Below are 12980 nucleotides of genomic sequence, written 5' to 3' on the forward strand. Positions count from 1 at the left end.
ATGTCTTGAGGGCTGTATTTTCTTTCATTTGTTTGCAGTTTGATTTTTTTTTTTTTTTTTTTTTTTGCAGTTTGATTATAGTCCTTTCCTTTACTATTTCTTCAGTTGTACTACTGAGTGATATATTCTATCAGTCTTCGCATATTTCCAAACAACTTTCTTTCAAATTGACAATTAAATGATATCTTAGTTATATTAGTTATTGGGTCATAGTCCTTTTTTTCAATATAAATGATACTAAATTTTCCTCTTGCTTCTCATATTGTAAGTAAAAGGTGGTCTGATTATTTTTCCTTCATGATTTATTCTTTTACCAAGGAAGACAGACTTTTTTCTTTATCCTTGGAACTAAGAAATTTAAGATTATTTCTAATATGTCCATAACAAGATAGTATTAAAAGTCAGCATGTGAATAAAGAAAGTTGAAACCTCAACAAAATGACAGGTCCTTAATATATTAATGAATAGATGCTATGACCTTTTCTAATTGCATGATATTGGCATATCTTTCAGGTAGTCATTTTTGTTTGCTCATTTGTGACTGCTGATATTTCCTTTCTCATTGTCACTGAGGTCCTTTCTTCTCTTCTGCCTATAGTGCAATTCTTGGAATTGGGCTTTCATTGTACTGCTGTGTAATATAAACCATGATAATTTTGATGTATTAAGACATTAGTTATGGTTGCTTTGCTATAGCTGATAGGAACTCCCCTCCTTTTCTGCAATGTCATTCTTAGTAAATGACAAAGTCTTATTTAAAATTTGGAGCCTACGGTCTTATTTTCCACAACAATGTTTTCATTCATCAATCCTGCCTGAGTGAGATCTTTTATTCTGCAGATGAATGTCTTTCTCTAGTTCAGGAACATTTTTTCTATATTTTTTTATATTAAATGCTACTCCATCTTTTACTCTTCCTCCCTTTGGAACTCCTGTTACTCACTGTTGGGTCTTCTGTATGTGTCTTTCAGTTCTCTGGTCTTTTTTTTTTTTTTTTTTTTTTTTTTTTTTGCGGTACGCGGGCCTCTTACTGTTGTGGCCACTCCTGTTGTGGAGCACAGGCTCTGGACGCGCAGGCTCAGCGGCCACGGCTCATGGGCCCAGCAGCTCCAGGGCATGTGGGATCTTCCCGGACCGGGGCATGAACTCGTGCCCCCTGCATCGGCAGGCGGACTCTCAACCACTGCACCACCAGGGAAGCCCTGATCTTGTCTTTTATGCTTTCCATCCACTTGTATTTTTATTCTGTGCTCTCAATTTTCCACCATTTGATGTTTCATACTATTAATTCTGATATATGATTTATGTGCTGAGTTTTTGGCTTTTTATGTGCTGAGCTTTAAAGCTCGAAAATTATGATTCAAATCCTTGGGTTGGGACAGCGTGAGATAGGGATAGTAGTTAATGTGCTCCTAAAATTTCCAGGCTAAAGACTCAGGCCTGAAATAAGCATATAAAATCAGCAGAAATGAAGAAGGAGTAATAAATTGTGTTAGTTCGCTGGGGCTGCCATAATAAAATACCACAGGCTGGGTGGCTTAAACAACAGATATTTATTTTCTCAAAGTTCTGGAGGCTGGACGTCTAAGATCAAGTGCCAACAGTATTGATTTCCTCTGAGGCCTCTCTCCTTGGTTTGCAGATGGCTGCATTCTTGCTGCCTCTTCACACGGTCTTTTCTCTGTGTGTGCACACCCCCTGGTGTCAGTTTTTGTGTCCAAATTTCCTCTTCTATAAAAGCAAATGACTAAGGCCCAAAATAGCTTCTCTTATGTCAAGAAAGCCATGCCTGTTTAGGCCCAAAATAGCTTCTCTTATGTCAAGAAAGCCATGCCTGGTTCTCTTTCTCCAAGGATTTCCCCCCTACACTATCTGCTTCACTTTCAGTCTTACCTCCCCAGCACACCAGTCAGATTGGATTAGGACCCACACTAATGGTCTCATTTTAACTTAATTACCTCTTTAGAGACCTTATTTCCAACTATGATTATACTCTGAGATACTGGGGATTAGGATTTCAACAGATGAATTTTGGGGAAACACAATTCAGCCCATAACAATTGTCACTGTAAAAGTAAATACTTGCTGTTTATTCACATCAACTAATTCCTGTATCAACTAGGTTTCCAACAATTCAATTCAATTCTGACACCAACTCCCAGAGTTAGCATCAGGATCCACAAGTGTCTCAGTTCCACAAGAGTGCCCCCACTAGAGACACTGGCCACAAATGGGGTGCCAAAATACTTACATTTCTGCTCAGCAGACTAAACATTCAAGGGTTCCCTCAACCCTCTCAATAGGTTTGGTAACTCACTAGAACAACTCACAGAACTTAGGAAAGCATTTACTTATGACTACTGGTTTATTATAGAAGATATCATTCAGGAACAGTCAAATGGAAGAGGTGTGTAGGGCAAGGTATGGGGGTAGTTGTGTGAAGCTTTCATGCCTTTTCTGGATGCATTACCCTCCCAGCACCTCAATGAGCTTACCAACTGAAAAACTCTCCAAACTCCATTGATGAGGGTTTTTAAAGGAGGTTTCATTAAGTAGGCATGATTGATTAAATTATTGATACTTGGTAAAAAACTCAATCACCAGCCCCTCTCCCTTCCTGGAGGTTGGAGGGTAGGGCTGAAAGTGTAAGCAGATAGGGTAGGAGGTCCCAGAGAAAGAGAACCAGGCATGGCTTTTTAGACATAAAAGAAACCATTTTTGGCCTAAGTCCTTTTGTGATCCAAGCCTGGCCACAATGTTTGCCCTTGAACAGGTCTCAGTAATTAATGATCTTAAGAGAAGTGAGGCAATGTAGGAACAAAGGAAAAGCAGTCAAGAAACAATAGTTCAGCTATAAAAGAGTCCTAGTTCCTCCTCAAGGGATATACAGAACACTCTGATACATTTCTTTGAGTTCCACAGGAACTAAGGCCCACACCCAGGTGGAGGATAGTAACTACACGCTGAGACCTCAGACTGGTGGAACCTAAGGAATGATGATGTTGACCTTTTCTGACCCTCATGACTTTAATCAACTAAAGCTTGTACTTGGTTGACCTTTGCTTCAATTCAATGCTAAATTCTCCTCTGCTTAAGCCCCTTCATGAATATGCATATACTGCCCAAGCCCCTTCATGAATATGAATGTACCCTTAGCTTAAAACTTCCTCAGTTTTGCTGTTTGGGGAAGAATGCTTTGGGAAAGATCCCTGGTGTTCTCGTTACTTGCTGCAAGTAATAAATCCTTACCCCGCTCTTTGGCTTGTTTGTGTCTTTTGGCACTCACTAAAAGGCGAACCTGTTTTCAGATAACAAAAGTTCCAAGCTTCTAATCATGGATTGCTCTTTCTGGTGACCAGAACCCATCCAGAAGCCATCTAAGGGCCTGCCTTACCACTAAGGAAGTTCCAGAAATTTTGGATTTGTGTGAGAAACTGGGGACAAAGACCAAATATTTTTCTATTACACCACATTTATGCAAAAAGGTGACACACTGGACTACAAGATGCTTTTGAATCCTTGATGAATACAGACTGAGAAAAATGCCATTTAAATGTTATAAGTATGTCTGCCTTTTAAGAGGTTAACTTTACCTTTAGAGTGTTTCTTTGTTCTAAGAAAGCCACAAAGTGGGCCTGTAAAGTAAATCAAGTCATCTATCTATTGTTCCTGAGAAAACCACAAGAATCTTGAATGTAAATATCTTAGAGCAGCTAAGAGTTTTGTTTTGTAAATCAAACGTACCTAGGTATCAGGTTTCTACGTTTTGTGGCTTCTTTGGCAAAAGTATCCTCTTCTGTTTGGATCTAGATTGCCCTGTATATTATTTTTGTCCTTTTTCTTTGAACAGTTGTAGGAATTCTAGTGGTGTAAAAGAAGAAAACTCTAAGAAGAGAAAGCTGACTGGAAAGGTGACACAAAAATCAGTTGCAAACTCAGCCAACTTTAGAGACCAAGCAGGTGACATAAATGTGTGTGAAACTGTTCATTCTAAAACTATATTTAGTGATGAGTAGTTTAGGGATAAAACTGGAAAGTTTGTGCCTTCTCAAGGAATTTAATTTCAAAAAAGTTTTTGAAACACTCTGAAGTAAGTTTAGTTTCCAGCTATGGTGGAGTAAGAGGGACCAGATTTTATCCTCCTGCCAAAACAAACAGAAAATTGGACAAAATATATGAAACAATGGTTTTCAGACTCTGGGCAATGTCAGCACAGGACAGTGATCAATGACCCTGTTAAAAAGGGAATAAGGAAGGTAAGCCCTATTTTGCCCAAGCTTATTTCTGGAGTTTCCAGGTTGCATCATATGAAAGGGTACCCAAACAGAAATTAGCAGTCACACTAAATTAGGGAATTGGAGTTTGGTGTTTAAGGATGCCAAGTTTTCTATAATTTGCAAGATATAATGATGTTGAGGAGATATAATAATGTATAGAAAGCACTGCAGAGATCTGTAGAAGGCTGACCTAGAGTCTTGCTGAGGATTAATCTGCACATTGAGCTGTGACTTTTAAAAATATCTGTGGAATTTGAAAGTAATTTTTAAAATAAATTTTTTCTTAGTATTTTCTCTGAAATTTCCTTTGAAATTACTTCCAGTTTTAAGAGAGGAAACAATGTAAAGAAAATGTAATTCACTGGTAGTCATTTTGGTAGAAACAAACATTCCAAAAAATGAATAAACATACATGTTACAATTTAATGATTTTTATAGGAAAGTTTTTACTATTTACTATTGGTCATTGCTTTGGTATTTAGGACATTAACACTGAACTCGTTTTTCTCTCTTGATATTGAAGATTACTTAACTGTTTTTTAAATTGTCTTTCATTATCTACAGTTCCATACTAAGTACTAGTGTCTTAAAGACTTGGGAATCAAAACCAAGTCCAAAAAAGAATTAAAATCTGCCCTTGGGAATTCCCTGATGGTCCAGTGGTTAAGACTTTCACTGCCAGGACCCAGGTTCGATCCCTGGCGGGGGAACTAAGATCCCACCAGCCACGCAGTGTGGCCAAAAATAAAATAAAATAAAATCTGCCCTTATATAGAGTTTAAAGCTTCTTTTAAAATACATTCTAGAACGTCAATTACTGTATTTACTACTGAGTCTGCAAACTAATAGCTACAACTAGGTACTACCTTATGTTAGAATGATATAACATTTATAAATATATAAATTATTTTTACATTTCAGTTTAATCCACTAAGTTGCTATTTTTACTTTGTCAACAAGTTCTAATAATTTTTTATCATTAATTAGATCACTACACATGTTTTACTTATACAATTATTTCAGTCCTGTTTTCTAAGTATCAGGCAAACCTTAAAGGAAGCTTAGTTATAATAAAGGAATATGTAATATTTCTAATCCCTTTGATGTGATTTAAGATTTTAATCCCTGACTTTGAAACTGAGCAGGATCCTACCGGACCCTCCCAGGTACAAAAACCCCTCCATGTCTCCTGGTTCTTGTTTGCAGAAAAAGACTTTAGTCTCCTAGGCCTTCCCTGAGTTCCAAAGAACAGACTCAAATAGTTACTAATTAGGGAAGTTAGGGGACACAGAAACAAAGGAAAAACAGTAAAGTAAGAAAAGTAATGATAACCTAAACCAGTGGTCCCCAACCTTTCTGGCACCAGCGACCAGCTTTGTGGAAGACAATTTTTCCATGGACCGGGGTAGGGGGATGGTTCAGGCAGTAATGTGAGCAATGGGGGGGATGGTTCAGGAGGTAATGCGAGCGATGGGGAGTGGCAGATGAAGCTTCCCTTGCTTGCCCCCTGCTCACCTCCTGCTGTGCAGCCCCAGTCCTAACAGACTGCGGACAGGTATCGCCTGGGGGTTGGGGACCCCTGGCCTAAACAATAGTTCAGTGAAAAAAAAAGAGTTCTAGTTCCTTCTCCAGGGAGATACATAACGATCTGATGCATATCTTCCAGTTGTTCTGCAGAAACTAAGACCCCCTACCCAGATGGAAGAAGGTGGACTACATGCTGACCACGAGCACATAGACCCCAGACTGGCTGGAACCAGAAGGCTGACGGTTAAGATTCCTGAAAGGTCATGCTGTTACCTCACCACCAACCAATTAGAAGAAAATCCCTGAGCTGCAACCCTCATCCCAAATGCTGCCTTTAAAAACCCTTCCATGAGAGCCATTGGGGAGTTTGGGTCTTTTGAACATGAGCTGCCATTTCTCCTTGCTTGGGCCCCTGAAAATAAATGCTGTAGTTTCCTTAACCACAATCTAGTGTCAGTAGATTGGCTTTGCTACAAGGCAGGCAAGCAGACTCAAATTCAGTTCAGTAGCAACTTCTCAAAAAATTACCAGAGCTTTACTATTTCCTGGAAGGAAAAAAAAAGGAAAAAAAGGGAAAAAGCATCAGTTTGTTATGTATATCCCTTGAGGAGGAGCTAGGACTCCTTTTTTTCACTGAACTATTGTTTAGGTTATCATTACTTTTCTTGCTATACTGCTTTTCCTTTGTTTCTGCATCCCCTCTACTTTCTACAGAAAGTATAAGGCAGCATAAGAAGTACAGAAAAGTAGTAGATGATATGTCAAATTGGATAGACCAGTGAATCAAGTATATCTCTATTGTGAACACAGTTCTACTGGCCATACTCTGTAATTAGATTTTACTGGATAATAAGACATCTCTACAGTTAGTTCCTGTGACATAGTGATTTATAATAAAAAAATACATATTTGCCTTTGGTTCCTGGCCTATAGTTCCAAACCCTTGTAATTTCTTGAGCAGAGAGCAATGTGAGCACCTTTTGTTATAATATTTGGTCTTTTGTCCTCAGTTCCTTAAATCACTTCAGAGCCATCAAGGTGAAGTGGGTGTCTTGTTATTCATAACAAGCCCCCTTCCACCACAGCTGGCTTTTGTTCATGAGGTGACTTTTGGAGAGCACCTAAGGATGCAGCTGGTTGCCAGGGGAAACAATTAGAATACAGGATTGGAACTTTCAGTCCCTCTCCGTGATGAGGGGAGAGGCAAGAGGAAAGGGACTGGAGGTGGAATCAATCACCTATGGCCAATAATTTAATCAACTGTGCCTATGTAATGAAGTCTCCACAAAACCCCAAAAGGATGGGATTCAGAGAACTCCTGGGTTGGTGAACATGTAGAGAGTCAGGAGAGTGGCACACTTGGGGAGGGCATGGAACCTCTGAGCCCTTTGCCCATACCTTGCCCTATGCATCTCTTCTATGTGGCTGTTCCTGAGTAATATCCTTTTATAATAAACCAGTAATCTGGTGAGTAAAACGTTTCTCTGAGTTTTGTGAGCCACTCTCACAAATTAACCAAACCCAAGGAGGGCATATGGTAAGAAGCATAGGTGATAACCTGGACTTACACGACCGGCTTCTGAAGTGGGAGGGGGAGTCTTGTAGGATGGACCCCTTAACCTGTAACCCAAAGAGGGGGTCGAGGGAACCTCTGATTTGTAGCTGGTTATCAGAAGCACAGGTAACAACCTGGGCTCACAGATTTCTTCTGAAGTAAACAGCAGTCTTGTGGGACTAAGTCCTTAACCTGTGGAATCTGATGCTCTCTCTAGACGTACAATGTCAGAATTGAGTCAAATTGTAGGATATCCAGCCGGTGTCAGATAATTGCTTATTGATGTGGGGAATGCCCTCCCATACACATACACCCCACACACAGGAATCGGTGACCAGAATCTTTAGGCTCCCAAAATAGGATTCTTAATTATTTACCTACAGGGTTTATAAACCCTTTTATAAGGAAAAAACCAAAAACGTTGATATACATCAACCACATAATTCTGAATACTAAATACACACTACATTTGATATCCAAGTGCAAAACATAAATGGCCTTCCTCAGCTGTGGCTGACCTTTATGACGGGCACAGCCATTAGGCTGAAGACTACGGCAGATCTTTTACCTACACATGTGGTTTCCGTGAAGGGATCCTTACTTAGAAAGAAGTCCGAGCGGTAGCTACCCAGAAGATTCTGTTGCTCTGAAAAGGGCAGTTGTGGTTCTCCCAGCTTTCTGGCATGCTTGCTTAAAAGGAGCAATGGGCTGTAGCTGCCATCATCCAGCAGAGGTGGCAGGAACATCAGTTGCATAAGCCAGTAGATTCAGAGGGGTAGGAGATATAAAATGTGAGGCTTATGAGGAAAAGAGACTGTCAAGGGAAAAAGAAGCAAAATTATCCTAGTGCACAAATTCATAAATAAGGAATTTCTTCTTTATGAACCTTTAATATTTACTTATATCTCAATATTTCTCAAACATGTAATAAAGTTAATATGTATGTACCTGTCTCTCCACTGGACTCTGAAAACCCAAACCCTCAGAATCTTGTACTTGGGTGGAATTGAATAAGAGGCACTTCCAGTATGTAGGCCAACTCATAAAGTAGATAATAAAAACGCTAATTTACATAAGTTTTGGTTTAACTTTTCAAAAGTTCTTGACAACTGGGTGTGTAAGTGATCTCTCATTGAAATGGTGTTAATTTTTCTTGTCTTTGCATATCTTACTTTCTTTGCTGAAAAAAGCTGGGAAAAAACCAGAAGTACTAAAAATTTACTAAGAGAAAATGTGCCTCTCTGGATTAGCGTGGTCAAGGTAGAAAACTCTTATGTAACGCTACATGTTAATCTGAATTAATATACATCAATAATTATAAATTGCAGTTGCAGTTGAGCTAATTTGAATTATTCTGACCAAGTCAGAAAACTGTATGATTCAGTTATCTCAAACAAAGTCATGGTTTTGAGGTCTATTAGTTTGAGAAGTCTATTTTTTACATCCAATGAAGCCAACTGTTTGATATTAAACCTGTCCTAAAAACACCTGTGTATAGTGTCATTGATTTAAAATACAATAAAATGTGCTTAAAATTCTATTGAAACACTGAACAACTTTTAACTATAAAACCTGTTCTTATGGTACATCTAATACACATAAATGAGATAATTAACATTACTTAGTAGAAGAGTTACAGTTAACATTGTCAAGTGTTTGAATTTTAGGTATTGGAGTTGGAAACAGGGAAAAGACCCCATCATTTTGTGGGAAAATGACATAGGTCTTTTAATTAGACTGAAAGTAATACATATTATTATTATTCATATTTTGATAGGTAGCTACAGGTTTCAACAGCTAAATTAAGTTTAGAAACACAAATGTGGCACTGAGGTAAATGGACATGGAAAATGTTACTTGTATCTTCCTCATTCTTTTCCTCTCAATCTCCCCCATCTCAGTAAATGGTAACTCTTCCAGTAGTTTGGGACAAAAACTATGCAGTGATAGCTGATGCTTTTCCTTTTCTCACATCCAAACCTTGAGTAAATTCTGTTACATCTGTCTTCGGAATATAACCAGAATGTTCTTACCAGCTTCCTTGCTATCAGCTGTCATTTCTAGTTTGGATTATTACAATAATATTTAATCCTAAAGTGTTCATTGCTTCAACTGTTCATCTATCCAGCCATCCAACAACTACTAATAAACAACCACTTATATCAGACACTGTTTGGGGTACTTATGTACACAGAGAATTGCCCCTTTGGCCTTTACAAAAGGAATACCTCTTATGCATCCTATGATGCATTGTCCCAGGACATAACTACCAGGGGACTAAACAGTCAATAATGAGAAAGTTAATGACTCAGTAAGGAATCATTTTCCAAGTCGAGATTCCAATGCTTTGCTTCTTAACCAGACTAAACTGGAGAACCTAATTGATATGTCATTAAGAATATTCTGATAGATCACTGTCAGTAATGATTTTTGGCACACAACATTGAAGGAATATAAAGAATTGAATGACATTACTTTATAACATTCTTTTTACTCCTCTCAGCTTAAATGAACAAGATGCTTTGGCCTTTACATCTCTAAAACTGAAAAAGAGAAAAAGAATGTACGTTGAACTCTGTCAGATTACAGTAATAAATAATACTCATCCATGAAAACTTTACCTAAATGATAAAAAAACCCAATCTCCTAAGAAATATATTTCAAAAAAATATTACTTTTTATAATACTCAAAATTGTGACATTTATACTTTGATCAGCTGTATACTAATAACAGTTGTAATGATAAAAAATTTCTCTGAATTGACAACATTCAGAACATTATGATCACAAGATACGCAATAAATGTAAATATACACACTTTTTTTGCTGCAGAAAACATTAACCAGTAAAACTTCCATACATAAAACCTTACTACCTAACAGTGGCATTTTGTAGGTTAAGAGTTTCTCAATAGTACAGCACTATTGACATTTTGGGCTGGATAATTCTTTGTTGTTGGGAATTGCCTTGTGCAATGTAGGATGTTTTGCAATATCCCTGGCCTCTCCCCACTAGATGCCAATAGCCCCTACTCCCTAGTTATGACACCAAAAATGTTTCCAGATCTTGCCACATGTCCCCCCACCCCACTGAGAGGCAATATTCCCTAACTGAGTGCCACTGCTGTAGGGAATATAATAGCAATGCAATGTAAAACTTTATCAAAGAGCTAGTTCATTTTTTTAAATATATGATGGGTATCAAAATACTATATTTAATCCCATTGCATACATTTAAAAAAGTGAGTGATTGTAAAATTACATTTTATGATGTACTGGAAATTACATTATTTATCATTATTTGAACTTATGGGGAGGAACTTTGGATGTTAGTTCACAATCCATTAGCCAAAGGCATTCAGTAGTTCATAGGATAGGCGGGTAATGTACATTAACATTCATTTACATATCTTTTCCCAAACCCTAATAGGTACCTTAGAACACTCTTGAGTTTATCTCATATCGCTCTAAGCCTTCTTTTTTTTCCCCTTGAGGAATGTATTAAGTTCTTGAAGACTATCTTTCTTTGTAAAAGTCTAGAAAACTGAACTGAAAGAGTATCAGGGCTTTTGAACACGTGTAATATACTTAGATACAAATATTTTTCAAAATTCAACTTATATAGGCTAGTAATCTTTTTTACTTCCATTCTTCAAATGATGCCTATACAATTGCAAAGATTTGGAGACTGAAAATAGCTTAAGAACTCCAAAGATCTTTTCTATACATAGAAGCAGTACTTCCTTAATCCTGTTATAAGGCCCGTAAATAGTGTCTCACTGCGCCTCAATCCTCTCAGCTTAATCACTGGCAAAAGTGCCAATGGAATCATTAATTCTAAATAAAATTATAAAAATGTATGTAGCGCTTTTATTGTTTTAAAGCAATTCCACATAAATTATCTACTATTAATTGAACACATCTAAATGACAGGTAGAAAAGATGTTAGGGATAAGAAATTTGCATTTAGTAATAACTTGCCTAGTTTACAATTCAGCAGAGCTGACATCTCCAGACCAATCGCACCAAACTCTTTTCTTACGAAATCCTCATTTGAGATATTGCTCATTTTACATTTTATGAAGTTTTGGGATGCTTTGAAGGTAAGTTAAATCCAATTACTGCCAAAGGCTTCAAAAAGTCCTTAGCTTTATCACATTTCTTAAGCACTTTGTGCAGGCTTTGTACAAATTGGAAGACTAAATTGTCCAACTTGTCTGTAGTCAATGTAACACCATTTAAAAGTCAATTCTGTGTTGAATACATTTATTAAATTGTACAAAGGTTTTTTGTTTTGTTTTGTTTTTTTGCGGTACGCGGGCCTCTCACTGCTGAGGCCTCTCCCGTTGCGGAGCACAGGCTCAGCGGCCATGGCCCACGGCCCCAGCCGCTCCGCGGCATGTGGGATCTTCCCGGACCGGGGCACGAACCAGCGTTCCCTGCACCGCTAGGCGGTCTCTCAACCACTGCGCCACCAGGGAAGCCCAAAGGTGTTTTTTTTTTCTTTTTCAAAGTTTGAATTCTTATATCATGAAGGTCAAAACACTGACTTCAACAGTACTTCTCAAGAGAATGGCTCTGCCTTTTACAATTAAACAGCTATTGAGAACAACACGGAGAAATAAATTTGATAATCCAGTATAGATGTTTCTCATTAAGCCTTCCAGAGTTGATGTATACAGGCCAGTTAATGGTTCTTCCAAAAATCATTGTCCAATCCCTATCATTAACTCAGTTAAAACCCAGATATTTAATGTCACATCAGGAATCACTTGTCCATCAGAAAACAACTAGTCCTCATTTTAATTATTCTAGCGCTAAAACTGAAAAGCATATTCCAGTTACTGTAGAGTCTGGGTCCCCTAAAACTTCCACCAAAACAAGGCGCTGTAGTTCAGCATTTCCGCGTTATTTTTGCAGTTGTGACGTGAATCTGAGCCAAGGTGCCCGTGTGGCGCACCAGGCGGCCTCGGGTCCCCATGGCTACCGCCACAGCAACACGTCGCCCGTCCCGCAAGGCAGGCCCCAGCTCGCGGGGAGGGGCGAGGGCGCCCGCCCGCGCCTCAGAGATACTCAGGGGAGGCGCCGGGACACTGTCTTCCCCGAGTTGAAGGAAACGGCGAGGGCTGGGAAAGCTGTCAGGGAGCAAGCCAAATGCTCGTCCCTGCTTCTTCGCAATGGCTAGGGCAGACCTTCCAGCGACACCAGGCCGCGTCAGTTCCCTCTACATTCTTCTTTCCCTTTTTTATCATGGTGCCTTGCAGACTTCGTTTTTTCCGTGCCCACGCAGGACGCAGGATAATTTAAGCTGCCTCCACAAACGTGACAGACGCCAAAGGTGAAGCCCCCAAACAGTCCCGCCAAAACTCACGCCTTTTCCCACGTTTTCTCCGCAGGGCCGCCCGCGAGGGAGAGGTGTGCAGGCACAGGAGGAACTCGAGCTCCCGCCGCGGCCTCGCTTCGCCCCGCCCCCGGGCGCGCGCCCCAGCCGTATAAGGCTCGGGGGACACGCCGCTCCGCCCACCTTGCCTCCAGCCCGCGCGACGCCGGGCGGAGGCAAGGGGTTGCAATAGGTTTCCGTAGTTCCTTTCTTTTTTTTTTTCCCCCCTTAGAAGACTGTTT

The sequence above is a fragment of the Phocoena phocoena genome, chromosome 4, assembly GCF_963924675.1.
Source record: "Phocoena phocoena chromosome 4, mPhoPho1.1, whole genome shotgun sequence".
Lineage (NCBI taxonomy): Eukaryota > Metazoa > Chordata > Mammalia > Artiodactyla > Phocoenidae > Phocoena > Phocoena phocoena.